We start from the raw sequence: 18151 nt of genomic DNA, 5'->3' as shown, positions 1-18151 counted from the left end.
ATAATTAAATTATTTCGAACAAAAAACAAGTTGCAGTATCATTTATCTCTTTATCTTTCTTTATATACAATCAGAATTAAAGTCTCTTTCAAACAAAAAGCAAGTTTAATTTGGCTACTCCAGCATCTCGGGGTATTTTCCCTCCCAAATCTGATTTCTAGCATGACAAGTTGCTATTTGCGGGAAGCATTGACATTGACAGCTTTCTGGAAGCACTCTCAAACACAACAAATAAAATACTCAACAAATATCAATTTGAATTGAATTTAACCAAAATCATTGCTCTTAATAGCTAAGTTAAAAACACAATTTATATCCTAAATCTTTTAAAATGTGATCACCAGTTTTCAAAATTTCACTTAACAGAAAAGCCAAATTTCAGTTAAATCTTTTAATTAATTTAATTAATTTAGAAGCATTTTTAAAAGGAAAAGTGCTGAGGTCCGTCATCCTACCTTAATTTAGTTCTTTTAGCCCGACTGGAATATGTCCCTCTGTCGAACAGGGTTCTGCAGTCCGGCAGAGTGAAGACAACCTCATGCATGGACATGACAGTTACATGGTTCCTCGTCCCTGTCCATCCGACAGAGGGAGATTCCGAGGACTCCTGGATGGCCCGCCAAAATTGTAATGGATTTTTTCCCTGAACCTGACTACTCTACAATAATACTCACTCTAGTTGGCCAAGTCTTATACTTTTACCTCAGCGCGTCTACAGTCGACGTCCTGCTGAGCTATAAACCTACCCTATACCCTAGCGCGTCTACAGTCGACGACCTGCTAGGTACTAATCCTATAACCCAGCGCGTCTACAGTCGACGTCCTGCTGGGTACTAATCCTATAACCCTGCCGCGTCTACAGTCGACGTCCTGACAGGTACTAATAATTCTAACTTACTTGTTCTTGCTGCGCAGCTTAAATAACAGACAGACTCGAGCAAATGTCCTTTCAATGCTTTTAATTACGGCCAGGAGAGTTCTCGAGCAATACTCAGAGAACTTCCCAAGTAAAAACAAGGCCGGTGGATCTCAGACAAATTCCATTGAGAATCCCCCTGAAAACACTGATACAACAGTTTTTATACCAGATGGAGGTATGCCATAATGACATTAATTTCATTGGTTCTTCATAGGTACACTGTTTTGTTACTGGGTAGAGGAGACTTTGTTTTAATGTTTCTAACTTAGTCATCTGTCTAGTTGCATTTCCCATATTTGTTATTTATACTCAGTCAGGTGTTTGACACGCATACATTCATCTGAAGTGCAGAATGCCTTAGTACATTGTCTCAGATACTCAGCTGGTTATATGAGGTCAAATGTCAAAACATGGTTAGCTTAATATTCAGTTTAAAATTTTCCACCACAAGTCTCACCATATGACTGCGGGTGGAACATAAGTCAAACATAAGCATTGCCTAGACCATCCTCTCATAGATTCACATTTCCTATGTTATTAACCTGTCGATGCTCATGCGAAGAAACAGGATCCTGCTGGTATGAAGAGAAGGGATTGTTCGGACTAAAAAATGAGAGTTCCACCTGTAGCTGCTCGCTTTGCTAGTTGGGCTAAAATGAATTTGAAAATAATTGCTTGTCCGCTCCATTTGATCTTCTCCTGACGAGCCTGTTTCATCCAACAGAATACACTTTGCAATTGTGTCAACCGATTTCCAAACGGCTGATTAAGCTTCAGCAGCTGCTGCTTCATGACATATGGCGAGTGTTTCAAGCTCTGTCTCTCTTCTTACTTTCTCCAACTGTGCTTACTTCACTGTTAGATGACAAAGATGAGTGAGAGCCTCCACTTGCAACAGAAGACTTCGTAGGTTTTCCATCCATCCTGCCGCGGATCATCTGCGCTCCGGATGGTCTACTATATCCGGTCAGAATCTGAAGTGCAGATCGATGCACACTAATGGCACTAATGGCTGATATTGCCCCCAACCCATCACACGTTGGACGTGGAAATGGCTACATTTTTTTTGGATCTGCAGCAGCATTGTGAACTTTTGTAAAGACACGTTTCGTCATTAACTTTTTAATGCATCATTACATTCAAAGTGGAAAGGAGAGTGCTACGTCCGCATGAAAGACCCACAACTGGCAGATGAACGTGCTGTAATGAAAATATATTGAATTGTGACATGAGGGTATCATTACACCGGTATTACACAAAGGTATGTAATCCCAGCAGTTAAAAACAAAACTAAATAGGCCTACATTTTGAACATTGTTTTGGTATTGCTTTGGCTTTGTGTGACTGCAGATGTGTATGGTTATCCTGCTCATGGAACATTCGCTATAGGCTTAAGAGATTTAACCAGTTTAGATTAGATGGAAAGGATCTCAAGCTGACTAGCTGAAGAAGTAGATATAGGAACAGTACTTTGTTGAAAATAAATTCCACAGCACTACAACAGCCCACAATGAAATGACCTCTTATGATAGATAATGCTTTACAATGTTAGAGAGCTACACATGGCAGTTTAACTGTTTAATAAAATACCTTACTCACCGTTTGAGTAATAAAACACTATTACAACATTTCAAATCCCATCAGTTCTCGCCATCTAAGAGAACCCAAAAATGTTTATTCTTGTTTTATCACCAGCTTTGTTGCATTCTCTTTTTGCCAGCAACTCTCCTCGGTTCAGAGTTGTTGTTTTTTTGCTTTTGAAAATGTGTGATTCCCGGGAGGTTCAAGATTTAGCTGCTCCATGCATGTCAACTTTTCTTTCTCATTGCGACAACTCAATGCCAGCACCATACACGTTAATTAACTTTTCTCCATTTGATATGACCAGAGACGCACAAGCGATTGATGTTTAACCACGAAAACCATCCCGTTAGATCTAAAACATAATCACTTATATTGTAATAGGCTTACCATAATCAAGGAAAGACAAAAACACATTTTGGAAGAAGGATTTATCATGATGTATTGATTTGTTATTTACATTTATTTCATTTTGAACAAAAAAAGTTACACGAAACTTTAAGAGAAGGTAGTACAAAAATGTTGCTGCAAAAAAGGTCTTTGATGAATATTTTTGTTTATCACATGATGATGGCCCTAAGTGGGGTCCTATTCAGTGAAAAATGCAACCCTAAATGCATTAAACTCATGAAACATTGTGATGAAATGTAAAACATCACTAAAACCATAACCTAGTCAAGCTAGCTAATAGTTGGCCTAATTTAACACAATGTTTAAATAAAAAACCTATTTGTATTTGTAAAAACTATTTTTTTTAAATATAAACACTCTTCTAATGTCAAGGACGCACAGTAATGCTTTGATGTAGCCCAATAAAAGTAGCCCAAATATGTCATCCCACACTATCAAGCAGAGTGTAGGCCACTCTGGGGTAGGCCCACTTGCCTGAGGTCAAGTGTCAAACCTACAGCAGATACTGTACATTATAATGCAATCACCAACAGAGGGCACAATTGTTTCTCTTTTCACTCTTTGTTGACAACGATTTTGAATATGGACTGTGTGAAATTATTAAAAAAAATAAAATAAACTCTCTGTTCATCTATTTTTTCATGATTCGCATAAATATCCCATACCCTGAATTATTTGGAAGGTTATTTTGTTTTATATTTGAACTGAACGTGGAAGAGAAAGAGTCACGTTTAAAACTCACATGACATTTCATGTTTAAACAAATATTTACAAGTGCTTAATTACAGTGTTGACCTAAACCAATCTGTTCAAACCATTATCTCATACACCTTAACATCTTTCAGTCCAAGGCTTTAGTTTAAATTCTCCATTTATACATGTTACTGATAAGTTATATTAAGGCTCAAGAAAAATCACACCAAAATGTTTTATATTTTGTATAAAGTTTGTATAACATTCTCCAACACAAAGGTGAAGAGGTGCGTGGATTCTTTATGAACGGTCATAATTTCCATAGTTGGCTGCAGGTCACGTGACCTGACCTGCCAACGATACAATCTTTCCCTGGGTTTACTGGCAGGTCACGTGACCAGCTGCCAGCCAGGATCTAACTGCACAGGCTTCTACAGTCTGTGCGCTCTGACGTGGTGCTTTGCGCTGCTCTCAATGGTGTTAGATGAAGCTATTGTATTCGCCTCGGGATTTGAGCTATTCGCTTCGCTTTACCTTCCATGTTTTCTGCGATGAAGGAATGAAGAGTCCTCACAATAAACGGTAATTATTTTTTTCCCCTTTATCGGCATTTTATTTATGTATTTGATGTCATGGCATCTGGTTAACCATTCTGTTACTGGATGTTGCATAGCATAACAGTAATATGCAAGATCAATTACACAGAAATAACTGCAAGGACACAACGGAGTGTCATTTTAAGTGATGATTAAAATGTTTCTCATTAGAATGTATTTTCGCAGAGTGAGAGCGATTTGAAACCCATAATATGCAGCATCAACATCTCGATTATTTATTATTATTATTATTATTTTTGTCTGGTCGCCTGTTTTCAAAATACACGTACATGCTATAATAATTGGTAGTTATTCTAAGAACGAGTGAATGAAAATGCAGAAGACAGCAGTGCGAACCCACTTCCAGCGGATTTAAACGGAAGCTGTTTACAAACATTCTCTCTGCATCACATCTCTGAAATGCGTCCTTCATTCTGGCCCAGTTCAGGTGTTTCGGTTATGGAATCCCAATGTTCTAATCTAGACACATCTTTGATGCCTTTGTGTCTGCATTTTGAATAATGCACCTTTTTTTCAATGACCACGATGCACTTTTATTATATTTTCCATTTAGTGCTTGCTTACGTTCAGGTTAATTTATTCTGCTTTACTGCTATTGGAATAAACCTCTATAATCAGAATATTATTATTATATTGATGTTTCTTAAGTTCTTGACATAGGCCACTAAATATTTTGCTCTCGCATTTGTGTGATTTAAATGGCAAGTTAATAATAGTTAATTTTGCGTTCATATATTGCTGGAAACTGAAACAGGAATAGACTATTGGCTTAATTTGGATTTGCATTAACACACACATAGTACGTAGCCTATTCAAAATATGATGTGTTTTCAAAATGTCCACCAAAACTGAATGTTTGTGCAACTTTAAACAAAAGCTTTTCCGAGGAATATTAATACAGACAGCAAGAAGCTAAGTTATAAATTAAACATGTTCTTTGGTGTGAACTGTGAAGATTACATTTGTTTACTAACATTTTGCAAGCATGGACAAATCACCTATAATTGTACATCTAGAGTCTAGTGGCATACATGTTGCAATTCACTACACTTTTATTGAGTTGATTAATATCTTGTCATTTTTTATTTTATTTTAATGTATACTCCCAATATATATAGCCTAAACTACTACTACACTACTACTTCTTCTTCTTTTAAAAAAAAATAGCCTTATCATTTATCAGACATTGATGTGACCATGGTCAGTGTTTCTATTTCTCTCTTCCCACACACAAACACACATATTTAGGGGTAAAGCATGCCGCTTTTGCATTTCCACACACAGATGTTCAGTAGATGGAAGTAGGCCAATGACAGATCTGTGTGTAAGCTTTTGGGTGGGCTTCTGGCTTTATTTCAGTTATTTAGCCTTCATACTGGTCTGTAGACTTTTAATTGTAGGTCAGAGAAAAATAACTACAAATCATACATTTCTGTTATCATAGTCTCATTTCCAACCTTCACTCTTAAAAATTAAGGTACTTTTATGGACTTATCCTACTGTATATGGTTCCATGAAGAACATTTGTCATCCATGGAACGTTTCCATTCTACAAAAGGTTATTATAGTGGAAATATATATTTTTCACAGTAAAAAAAAAAAAAAAAAAAAAATAACGTTCTTTCAAGAGCTGTTGACTGAAAGGTTCTTTGGCGAAACAAAAATGGTTCTTCAGAGAATCGCTGTGAAAACCCCCATTTGGCACATTTATTTGTTGAGTGTTGTGCCCTTTTTCACTAATGTTCAGATAAGAGATTTCAGAACTCTACTCACGTGTATCCAGTAACTGAAGCATTGATTGTTCATCTTAGGATTTGTAAGACACTCAGATGGACATGCATACATTACCAGTGTTTAACACACTGCTTTGGCTCTGTTTATGCATGGCTTAGCCATTGAACATAAACACTGCTCATCTGGCAGACAAATAAACTGTCTAGTGATAGGTGTGCATAGCTCCAGACTTTTGACTCCGGCATAATTGTCTGGACTCTGAACCTCACTGCTGGTTTTAGCAAAATTCTCTGAGTTTGGACTATTATTCAACACACATGCATAATAGTACAGAACACTTAATACTACTTTGTTTCCAGGATTGAATTGGTAATTTCAGTCATTTTTGACTGAAATATGGATTATTTAGACATTCAGTGAATGGATTGTGGGAGGTCTGTGCACTCTAAAAAGAGATGTGTTAAAAAACAACACACATCATGTGTTGATGGTATTTTGACACAAGTTGTGTAGGTTTTAACACACAATGTGTGTTAAAATGTAACTGGATAGAATTTTAATGGGTTGAGGGAAGTTTGTGTTTAAGAACCTAATTAGAGGTAGTATATTTTATATGGTATCCCATAACAAGCTCTAAAATAAATGAAACAATACATTACAATAAATAAATAAACTCTTAATTCATAAAAATACTTCAGATTAATGAGTGTTTTTGGCAGCCAATCACATCATGCCTCGGTTTCAATGTTTTTTTTCAAATGCTGATTTCACTTGTTATTGATAACTAATTTATTATAACAAACAATTTATTTCTGTCAGACGTCTACAGAAACACTTATTGAGAATTACCAGGTTTTGTGTTGACGATTCATTGAATGTTTGTTTTGATGTCACCAGAATCGTGATTAGTGGCAGCTTTATTTGGGCTCTTGACCCTTCACCCTTTACCATTCGTTTCTGTGTTTGCTGTTTCTGTGTATTTATATTGCACATCTGAAACAGTTGAAATTATTTTGAGGAAAAAGATCATTAAATGATCATTTTTCAGCATGATGTTTCTTAACATAGCAAGAGAAGTTTGATGTTTAAGAGATAACTTATATTTGATTACAGATACTCAGTGTTTACATGATATTATAATGTACGCTACCTTATGTTATAATTCTTTAAAAAATATGTTTAGAGAAAGTTTAAAGCTGCAGCAGAAACTAGTCAAAAACAGACATCAAGAATCAGCATATGACTCTCAACAATGGTGGCAAAGCTTCATGTCTCTAGTATAAAGCTCATCCATAAGTCCCAGCATGCATTGCGGTATGAAATTTTTCGTTTGTCACCATTATTGAGATCCATACGCTGATTCTTGATATCTGTATTTGACTGGTTTCTGCTGTAGCTTTAAACTTTTTTTGTCATTCTGCACTTTTTGATTGCTGGATGTAGTTTCACAAAACTTTCAGAACTAACAATAAATCATTAAAATAAAGCACACCATCCATATACTCAAAAACTTGATCATAACTTGCTGATTATGACATCATCAAGAATCATCTGATCATATTTTCTATCACCATAACAGATGTATTTTATTAAAATACAGTTACAGCAGGCAGAGAAACACTAAAACAAGTGTAAAGGGTCAAGAGCCCAAATAAAGGAGCCATTAATCACGATTCTGGTGACTTGAAATAAAATTGAAATGAAACATCAAACCTCTATTAATTCTCAATAAGAGTTTGTCTATGTAGATTAATGGTGTTTAAAACATCCAAATGTTCAAACAAACTCTATTAAACATCACTGGACTACATAAACACAAGTTACCAATACGTGTCAGTGTTCATCCAAACACTTTTGTAAGCACACGGGAAGTAACTCTGGCAAATACTCTCCGACTACAGTCACATGTGACGCATATCTGACACAAGTTGTGTTACTATAACACATTAGTGTGTAAAAGGTTTCAACAACACACTGCTGCTGTCTAACACATTAGTTGTGTTAAATGTAACACAAAATGTGTAATCCTTATAAACGCAGAGATGTGTAAAGAAACGACACAGGTTGTGTGTTAAATTTGACACAACATGTGTTGTCCTTGAGCACACACACTAAATGTGTTAAAATCTACAAAACGGGTTAAAATCTACACAACATGTGTTAAAATCTACACAAAATGTGTTGTCCCTGAGCACACACACTACATGTGTTAAAATCTACACAGCATGTGTTAAAATCTACACAAAATGTGTTGTCCCTAAGCACACACACTACATGTGTTAAAATCTACACAGCATGTGTCATTTTTAACATCTCTTTTTACAGGTTGTGTTATTTACAAAATCATTTTATAAGAGTGCACCAGTGTAAATAAATATAAATAAATAAAACTCAGTTGCTACATTTTAATCTAATTTAAAGTGCAAACTTAGTGAAATCACACTCCCTGTGTTAAGAACAATAACACACTGGTTGAGTTAAAAGTAACACAAAATGTGTTGTCCTTAACTAGACACACAGGTGTGTTAAGATATAACACAGGTTGTGTTGTTTTTAACACATCCATTTTAAGAGTGTGGGTGTGCCGTCTGACGCTGAGACTAGACTATTATCTTCTGCTGCTCTTTGTTGATGTCATAGGGTTTAGTTATTCTTATAATTCTGCTCAAGAACAATAATTGAATCTGTTTTTTCTTTTTTCTTTTTTATTGCAAAATGAGCTTTTTATCCAGTCCAATGTGGATACAGCTTTATCGTTCAGGGGTTACTTCAGTGACATTGTTATGGGTAGTCGTGACTGAATGGTCATGAGCAGATGTAGCACTCAGGAGAAGTTAGATGAGTTTGCATTGATGGGATTTTATTTATCCATAATTAAGGCCAATGAAAAGCAAAAAAAAAAAAAAAAATTAACAACAAAAAAAAATACTTTTGAATAAACAAAGTAAATTGACATGAGAGTCAAAATAAATACATTAATAAAAAAAAAATAATAATAAATAAAAATAAAAAATAAAAAAAAACTTTTACAACAGTTCAAACATTGACCTTAACACAAGTCAGTATATTAGAGCAAGGACAGACTTATGTCCTTTCACCCCACGCCCCCTTACAGAATGGAAATACTAGCCTTTATAGACCTGAGTTCACCCATGGAATTGGAACATACCAACACATGATTATGATACAGGGGTGACTCAGACGACAACAGCATAAATGCTTAAAAACAGCATGAAATACAACCTCTATAAAACTAGAAAATTACAGAATATAATTTCTACAGTTTCAGCTGACAATTGGCAAGCAAAAAGTCACATTAACAGCTACGAATTAATTAAACTCAAACTCCGGGTAATTTTTCTCTTGACCCGGAAGTCATAGCGTCATTTAAACCCCACAATAGCGGCACATTTTCCTTTACTCAAACAAACCAGAGACGCGAGTACAACAAAGATGGTATGTGAACACAATGTTTCTCTTAAACTAAATAAACAGATACCTATTGAAAACATGTATTGTGTGATTATTGTAACTGCATATAACTGTGATGTAGATGACATAATTTTCTTGAAAACAGCAAGATATGTATTGATGGAAGTAGCTATAGCATTTAAATCACCGCAGTATTAGCTGTTAAAGATGTGCACACCAAAAGCTACGGGATATATGAGTTTTTGTTATGAAAGGCTAGATTAACCGCTAATTTATGACAGAATAAAGATTAACAAAAACTTTAACGTGCTAGACAAACATTCGGATCACATTTACACACAGTCTTTGTGTACAAGGATAGGCAGCGTATCGCTGCCGTGACGATAGCTATGCGCCCCGTCACACACCCCCCCCCTTAAGAGAGAACGTCTAGGTCCATCTCCTGACGTGAAAGAAAGTCAGCAATAACGTTATCCTTTCCCGTTCTATACTTCACTGTAAACCTGTATGGCTGCAAGGACAGGTGCCATCGGGTGATTCTGGAATTAAAGTCACGCATACGATGTAGCCATTGCAAGGGCCTGTGGTCTGTCTCCAAGACAAACTCTTTGCCAACAAGGTAATATTTTAAAGTGTCCAGCGCCCACTTGATGGCCAGACACTCCTTTTCTATGGTGGAGTACCGAGTCTCCCGAGGGAAAAGTTTGCGGCTCACAAACTGTATAGGTCTTTTGTCCTCCCCCTCACCCTGCAGCAACACTGCTCCTAGTCCAATGCCAGAAGCGTCCGTTTGCACCGTGAAGGGTAAGGAAAAGTCAGGACTCTGCAACACTGGTTCGTGGCACATGCTCTCCTTGAGGTCGTGGAAAGCTGCCTGACACTCTGCAGTCCAGACGACTTTATTGGGACTGGTCTTACGAGTGAGATCTGACAAGGGAGCTGCTCGGCTTGAAAAGTCGGAAATAAAGCGCCGGTACCATCCGACCAACCCCAGAAAAGATCTAACCCCCTTCTTGGTTGTAGGCGGCTGGGAGTTGCGTATGGCTTCCACCTTGCTGACCTGAGGACGTATAGTACCGCAACCCAGGACATATCCCAAGTAGCATACTTCAGACCTGGCCAGTTGGCATTTGCTGGCATTTACTACCAACCCGGCCTGCCGAATCCTTCGGAAGACATCACTAAGGTGTTGAAGATGTTCTTCCCACGACAAACTGTAAATAATGACATCATCAATGTAAGCAGCGGCATGGTCCTCAGCGCCCCTCAGCACCTCATCCATGAGACGCTGGAATGTTGCTGCAGCTCCATGAAGGCCAAAGGGCATGACCTTAAACTGAAACAATCCTGATGGAGCTTTGAAGGCGGTCAGTTCTCGTGCTTGGGTGTTGAGTGGCACTTGCCAGTATCCTTTACACAAGTCCAAGGTGCTGAGGAACTCAGCCTTTCCCAGGCGCTCCACCAACTCGTCTACACGAGGCATGGGATATGGATCAAAAGCTGATATGTTATTCAGTTTCGAAAAGTCTACACAGAAGCGGAGCCCCCCATCCTTTTTTGGCACCAGGACCACAGGACTGCACCACTCACTATGTGAAGTCTCAATCACCCCCATTTCCAGCATCGCCACCACCTCCTGCTTCAGCGCGGGGATCAGTCGCGCTGGAACCCTGGTGGTGGTCTGCCGAATAGGACCTGGAGAAGTCAGCCGGATGTCATGGGTGATGATGTCGGTTCGCCCTGGCTGGTCTCGGAACAGGCCTCTTGGGATGATTCTCTTTAGGTCCTCCTGCTGTTCATTTGTCAAATGGGTAACAGAGGGGTAGGTTGACTCGCCGCCCACAGTCGGAAAATACTGCTCCAACGGCTCCTCTTCCTCTTCCACAGTCCGCGCCCACAGCTGATCTTGTACAGAAGATGGTCGATCAATCCATTGTTTTAAGAGATTCACGTGGAAGATCTGTTTAGAGCGACGTCTGTCTGGCATTGAGATTTCATAGGTAACCTCACCGACCTTGCGAAGTACCTTGAAGGGGCCTTGCCACTTTGCCAGCAAACTGCTTTCTGATGAAGGCAACAGTAGCAGCACTTTCTGTCCGGACACAAAGGTGCGACTACGTGCTGTCTGATCATACCACGTTTTCTGCCTTGTTTGAGCCTGAGCCAGATGTTGGTGAGCCCTGGAACTCAGCTGGTCCAGCTTCTCTCGCATTTTCAGGACATAACTCACAATGTTGGTTGGCTGATGAGGAGCGTCCCCCTCCCAACTCTCTCGGAGAATGTCCAGTGGGCCTCTCACTTCCCGTCCAAACAAGAGTTCGAAGGGGGAGAACCCGGTGGATGCCTGCGGTACCTCTCTGTAGGCAAACAATAGGTATGGAAGCCACTGGTCCCAGTCAGCTCCTGATTCAGACACAAACTTTCGCAACATCGACTTCAGGGTCTGATTGAATCTCTCAACCATACCATCGGTCTGCGGGTGGTAGGGTGTGGTTTTAATACCCCGAATTCCTAACAGCGAATAGACCTGTCTCAGTATCTTGCTGGTAAAGTTAGTTCCCTGATCAGTTAAGATTTCTTTGGGGACACCAACACGGGAGAAAAGTTGAATCAAACTATTGGCCACTTGCCTTGCTTTAGTATTTCTGAGGGGGAATGCTTCAGGGTAACGTGTTGCGTAATCGCAAATTACTAAGATATAGCGGTGCCCTGCCTTACTCCTCTCCAAGGGACCAACTACATCCATAGCGATTCGACTAAAAGGCGTGTCAATAATTGGGAGACTGATGAGGGGAGCTTTTAAACCTCTTTTGGAGCGAGCAGACAACTGGCACTCTGGACAAGACCTAGAGTACTCTGCTATGTCCCTGTTAACACCTGGCCAATTAAATCTTTGCAGGATTCTCTTTTCAGTCTTCTCCCTGCCTAGATGTCCTGACCATGGAATACTATGACCTAGGTGTAACACTTTGTCTCTCAGAGTCTTAGGAACCACCAACTGTTCAGTGTCCGTACTCACCCGATACAATTTCCCATTATTAACAACAAAACACCGGTCACCCTCCCTCATTGCATCCCTAGCCTCATCATCAGTCTTGACAGAAGAAAAGCAAGAGCTAAGTGTGGGGTCTTCCTGTTGAAGCTTCTCAAAGTCTACAAAGGCTTCAATGTCCTCTAGCTGTGGAAAGGACAGGCTTTCCTGCACCAATGTACCTGCCACCTTTGCTCTGCGCTTCTCTGCCTTGGACTTTTTAGGTTTATCACCCGGACAATTCTCAAATGGTAACTCTGACCACACATTAGAGTCCATTTTGGTCTTGGCCTGTGCTCTAGTTGTAACATAGGCACTGACTGTGTTAACACTTTGCAATAGCTCTGTAAGAACTGGCACATCCTGGCCTAAAATCACTGGGTAAGGGCATTTGTCTAAAATCCCTACGGTTAACAAATATTTTTGGCCATTAATCTCTATGAGAACCTCACTGGTCTGGTGCTCTGTCTCATCTCCATGCACACAACGGACCCTCACTTTACCCACGGGCTGGAAATCAGACCCCAAACAAGATTGAAGAACAAAAGACTGACTACTTCCTGAGTCAACTAAAGCCTGTACAATCTTTCCATTTATCTTCACAGGGACAGTAACATCAGAAGAAACACAAGGTAAGTGCTTGCTAGGGCCAGGTAGGTAACATAGTCTAGAATCAGACACTTTCTTCAGTGTACAATTGGGCCTAATGTGACCTTGCTGACCACAACCGTGACATATAGGTACTCTATGTGTTGCTGCTGGTGTGGGGCTAACATTGGGACTATTAGATGGTCTAACCACACGACTGTTACCACCCGCAGGCCTACCAGGAACTGTCTTCTCTGGTTCTCTCTGGGCTGCTTGGTAGGGTCTTCTCCAGTCCTGTTGTTGTGGACCCAGATGATAGCCTCTTCTGTTTTGTCTGGCCGCCATGAAGGTCTCCACCAGCTCTGCTGCTTGCGCCGACGACCCCGGGGTGCGCTCCTTCACCCATACTTGCAACTCAGGGTACAGCATGCCCAGAAATTGCTCCAACACGATTTGGTCACACACCTGGTCCCTGGTTTGAGTTTCTGGAACTAGCCACTTCTCCATCAGGTCCTTTAGCCGGGCTTGAAGTTCTTTCGCCGTCTCCCCCTCCTTGATAGACTTGGAGCGGAAACGCTGGCGGTAAGTCTCTGCACTGATGTTGAACTTGTTAAGAATGGCTTGCTTCACTTTCATGTAATCTTGGCTGTCTTCAACGCACATGGCTACATAGGCTGATCTGGCCTTACCATTCAACAAGGGCACAAGGTACAATACCCAAGTCTCCTGGGGCCATTGACTTGCTGCTGCGAGTCTTTCGAAGGTAGTCAAATAGTGTTCAATATCTTCATCCTCTTCATACGCGGACATCCTAGGGGGTTTCCACCCCCGTTGGAGGTTCATCGGTGTTGCAAGGCCGAGAGCTGTAGAGTTGAGGGAGCTCTGCATCCCTGGTACTGGGTGCTGACCTGGATGTGGCTGGGGAGTTGGTACATCCAGGAATGGCATGTTGAGCGGATCAAAGGCTGTCGTAGTGCGTGAACTGGATGGGTACATCTGCTGCCGTCCGGCGAGTGGTTGGCCCATCGACTGTGTTAATATTGTGTCGCCACTCACTAGTTGCTGCAGTTGCTTGAATTGGTGCTCCATACCTTTCCATCTCCGTTCTTGCCGAAGCGCCTCTGCCTCCAACTGGTCCTGCTGATGCCGCTGAGACTCCGCCATAGTTTTTACAATCCTCTCCAAGCGGTCTGTCCTGTCTTCCACCACCGGAGTAGGATGCTTGGATGACACAGTAGATTTTGGCCTAGTACTCATAGCCGATCCATCTCTAGGGGGCGCTGTACCACTGCCTTGATTATCCATCTTGAATCCCCGAGTGCTGCTCAGACACTGTTTACCCGGAAACCGCTGCCACCAAATGTTATGGGTAGTCGTGACTGAATGGTCATGAGCAGATGTAGCACTCAGGAGAAGTTAGATGAGTTTGCATTGATGGGATTTTATTTATCCATAATTAAGGCCAATGAAAAGCAAAAAAAAAAAAAAAATTAACAACAAAAAAAAATACTTTTGAATAAACAAAGTAAATTGACATGAGAGTCAAAATAAATACATTAATAAAAAAAAAATAATAATAAATAAAAATAAAAAATAAAAAAAAACTTTTACAACAGTTCAAACATTGACCTTAACACAAGTCAGTATATTAGAGCAAGGACAGACTTATGTCCTTTCACCCCACGCCCCCTTACAGAATGGAAATACTAGCCTTTATAGACCTGAGTTCACCCATGGAATTGGAACATACCAACACATGATTATGATACAGGGGTGACTCAGACGACAACAGCATAAATGCTTAAAAACAGCATGAAATACAACCTCTATAAAACTAGAAAATTACAGAATATAATTTCTACAGTTTCAGCTGACAATTGGCAAGCAAAAAGTCACATTAACAGCTACGAATTAATTAAACTCAAACTCCGGGTAATTTTTCTCTTGACCCGGAAGTCATAGCGTCATTTAAACCCCACAATAGCGGCACATTTTCCTTTACTCAAACAAACCAGAGACGCGAGTACAACAAAGATGGTATGTGAACACAATGTTTCTCTTAAACTAAATAAACAGATACCTATTGAAAACATGTATTGTGTGATTATTGTAACTGCATATAACTGTGATGTAGATGACATAATTTTCTTGAAAACAGCAAGATATGTATTGATGGAAGTAGCTATATAGCATTTAAATCACCGCAGTATTAGCTGTTAAAGATGTGCACACCAAAAGCTACGGGATATATGAGTTTTTGTTATGAAAGGCTAGATTAACCGCTAATTTATGACAGAATAAAGATTAACAAAAACTTTAACGTGCTAGACAAACATTCGGATCACATTTACACACAGTCTTTGTGTACAAGGATAGGCAGCGTATCGCTGCCGTGACGATAGCTATGCGCCCCGTCACAGACATTAAAAACATCTCTCATCACTGAGGTTTATCTAAATGAGCTACCTCAATCTCATCTCAAGTTTTATTTTTGGTCTTATCCCTATTGTATTGTGAGCTACAGTTGAGAAGTGGGACAGGAAATGACAATGGAGAAGGATTTGAAATGAATCTTCTTCCTTACTTAAATTTAACAGCCAATACATTGAGCTATTTTGCTCATTCAGGTGATGCAAGTTTGTGCCTGGTCGTTTAAGTAAGAAAGAAGATTAATTTCAAGGACACTTCTCAAAAAGTATATATATTAGGCCTGCTGACAAAAATCAGTACAATTATTTTGGTCAATATTGAGCTCACAATTATTCAACAAAATTACTTATTCATTACATCATGCATTTATTTAACATTTTAACCCTGCATTCGCGTCCATCTTGACTAAGCAGAGGTACATAAATAAAAATAAAATAATATATATATATATATATATTCTTTTTAGTACAAAGATGATGTGACGATCAGCAGCCGTGGTGCCCTCGAGAGCCACTAGAGGGCACTCTCTCTCCATTTTATGTTTCCCCATGGACTCTTTGGGTTTCATTATGTTCAGCTGTGTTTCATTATTGGTTATTGAGTTCCTTATTTAAGCCTAAGTTTTCCCTGTGTCCCTTGCGAAGTCTTGTTACCCTGTAAGCGTGCAATTCCGAGCGTTATTCCCTGTTCTGTGTCTCCGTGTTTCCCTGGACTCTTGACCCTTGCTTGTTTCCTGGACTGCTCTCGAACCTGTGCTGCCTGCCTCGACCATTGCCTGTTTAGACCACGAGTTTCTGGATTGCCCCTTTAAAAGTGTTTGCCTGTGTTCATGTCTGCTTGTTTTAATAAAGTGCTGCACATGGATCCGACCGTCTCTGTCCGTACGCTTTGTGACATAGTGCCTTATCCTGCTGGAAGTAGCCATCAGAGGATGGGTACATGGTGGCCATAAAGGGATGTACATGGTCAGAAACAATGCTCAGGTAGGCTGTGGCATTTAAACGATGCCCAATTGGCACTAAGGGGCCTAAAGTGTGCCAAGAAAATATCCCCCACACATTACACCACCACCACCAGCCTGCACAGTGGTAACAAGGCATGATGGATCCATGTTCTCATTCTGTTTACGCCAAATTCTGACTCTACCATCTGAATGTCTCAACAGAAATCGAGACTCGCAACATTTTTTCAGTCTTCAACTGTCCAATTGCTGCATACCTCGGTTGTAGTGAGTGGGTATTTCAGTCAAAGTTCTTTCAGTCAAAAATCTTGAATCAGAGCAGATTGTGAAATACTCAGACCGGCCCGTCTGGCATCAACAACCATGCCACGCTCGAAATCGCTTAAATCACCTTTCTCGCCCATTCTGAGATTCAGTTTGGAGTTTAGGAGATTGTCATGACCAGGACACGGTCAAGGTGTGCCCTAAATGCATTGAAGAAACTGCCATGTGATTGGTTGATTAGATAATTGCATGAATGTGAAATTGAACAGGTGTTCCTAATAATCCTTTAGGTGAGTGTATAATGCATATTTAAAAAATGTTTTTATATAAACTTTATATTTATTTGCAACAGTTATATGTTATCAGCAATAATAAGTATTTCTGGTAATAACAGCTATTCAGCTGATGGACACCATGCTGCTTTGTCATGGGAACATCCCAGGTGAAAATAATTATGTTGTCGTTCGTTGCTTCCTTCGCCAAGCGCGTTCCAAACGGCTACTTAATGACACACAAGTGCACTGCTCACTCCCTTGTAGAGGCCTTGAAGTCCCCACTTCAAGGGCTCTACCGTAGAAGGGAGTATTAGAAGGGAGTATGGCATAGGGATGTTCACAAGCAATAAGCACGTCCCAGATGGGTTCCCCTGGAAACGTTTCCGTTGTGGTCTGTGCCATTTGTAGTGCATTTCTGTATTTGGTTGTGCTGTGAGTTTTTGGTTTACACATGTGTTGTGAAACTGATGAAGATGTCTTCTTAATTTGCGGGTGTTTTTCTATTTGCATGTTTTCTTCAGTTACAGCATGTTGAGCTCTCGTGGCCACTGTAAGTTAGGTTGGCTTTCTTCTCTAAAAAAAATAAAATAAAAATAGAACGAGAAATGTTGGTCGTATCATTTTCAGATTTGAGAAACATGTTAGTTATATAATTTTCAGTTTTTAAATATATTTAATTTTATAGAATATAATAAATAAATAAAAATTTAAACATAATTGAAATTTATCTTACACTTAAATCTTTATCATATAGCATATGGAATAACGAGTTATCGCATTTCACATTTTTCATCAAAATTGTGTGCAGCCGTTGACACTCAGATGTTGACACTTGTCACTGCCATATGCTTGTGCTCAAATAAAACAAAAGCAGAAAGCACAGAACTAATGTGCATTGACTAAACAACTTGCCACATTAATGGTTGGTCTCAATGTTGCCCCCACTGTGTGTGTGAAGACTCTCAGCAAGGACAAGGCTCTCTCAGTGTGTTGAAGTGCTCTACATCTGTGAGCTTGTACGAGGCAGCGATGGCCCACCCAGATGGCGGTGCAAGTGATGCCACTTGTCCCGGCACAAACATTGACAACTGCTCTTCCCCACATGACTGTTACTCTCCCAAATGTTGAATGTCCAAATGTTGAGCTTCTCCCTTTTACGTCAGAACAGTAAATGTCAACAGACATATGCTTATTTAATCCCATCCAAACTAGAAC

The 18151-nt window shown here is 39.8% G+C and overlaps 1 protein-coding gene across 1 annotated transcript in view; it reads left to right on the top strand.

Moving 5' to 3' along the window:
* The first annotated feature begins 4019 nt into the window (after window positions 1-4019).
* Window positions 4020-18151, top strand: part of LOC120469303 (USP6 N-terminal-like protein) — a 38196-nt gene continuing 24064 nt past the window's right edge. The window contains exon 1 of the mRNA XM_039658212.2: window positions 4020-4186. The gene's annotated coding sequence lies outside the window, so the exon portion shown is untranslated. The remainder of the gene's footprint in view (window positions 4187-18151) is intronic.

Source organism: Pimephales promelas, chromosome 1 (assembly GCF_988280905.1).
Source record: "Pimephales promelas chromosome 1, fPimPro1.hap1.1, whole genome shotgun sequence".
Classification (NCBI taxonomy): domain Eukaryota; kingdom Metazoa; phylum Chordata; class Actinopteri; order Cypriniformes; family Leuciscidae; genus Pimephales; species Pimephales promelas.
The sequence above is the reverse complement of the archived record's forward strand: the minus strand, read 5'-3'. Positions and strand labels throughout refer to the sequence as shown.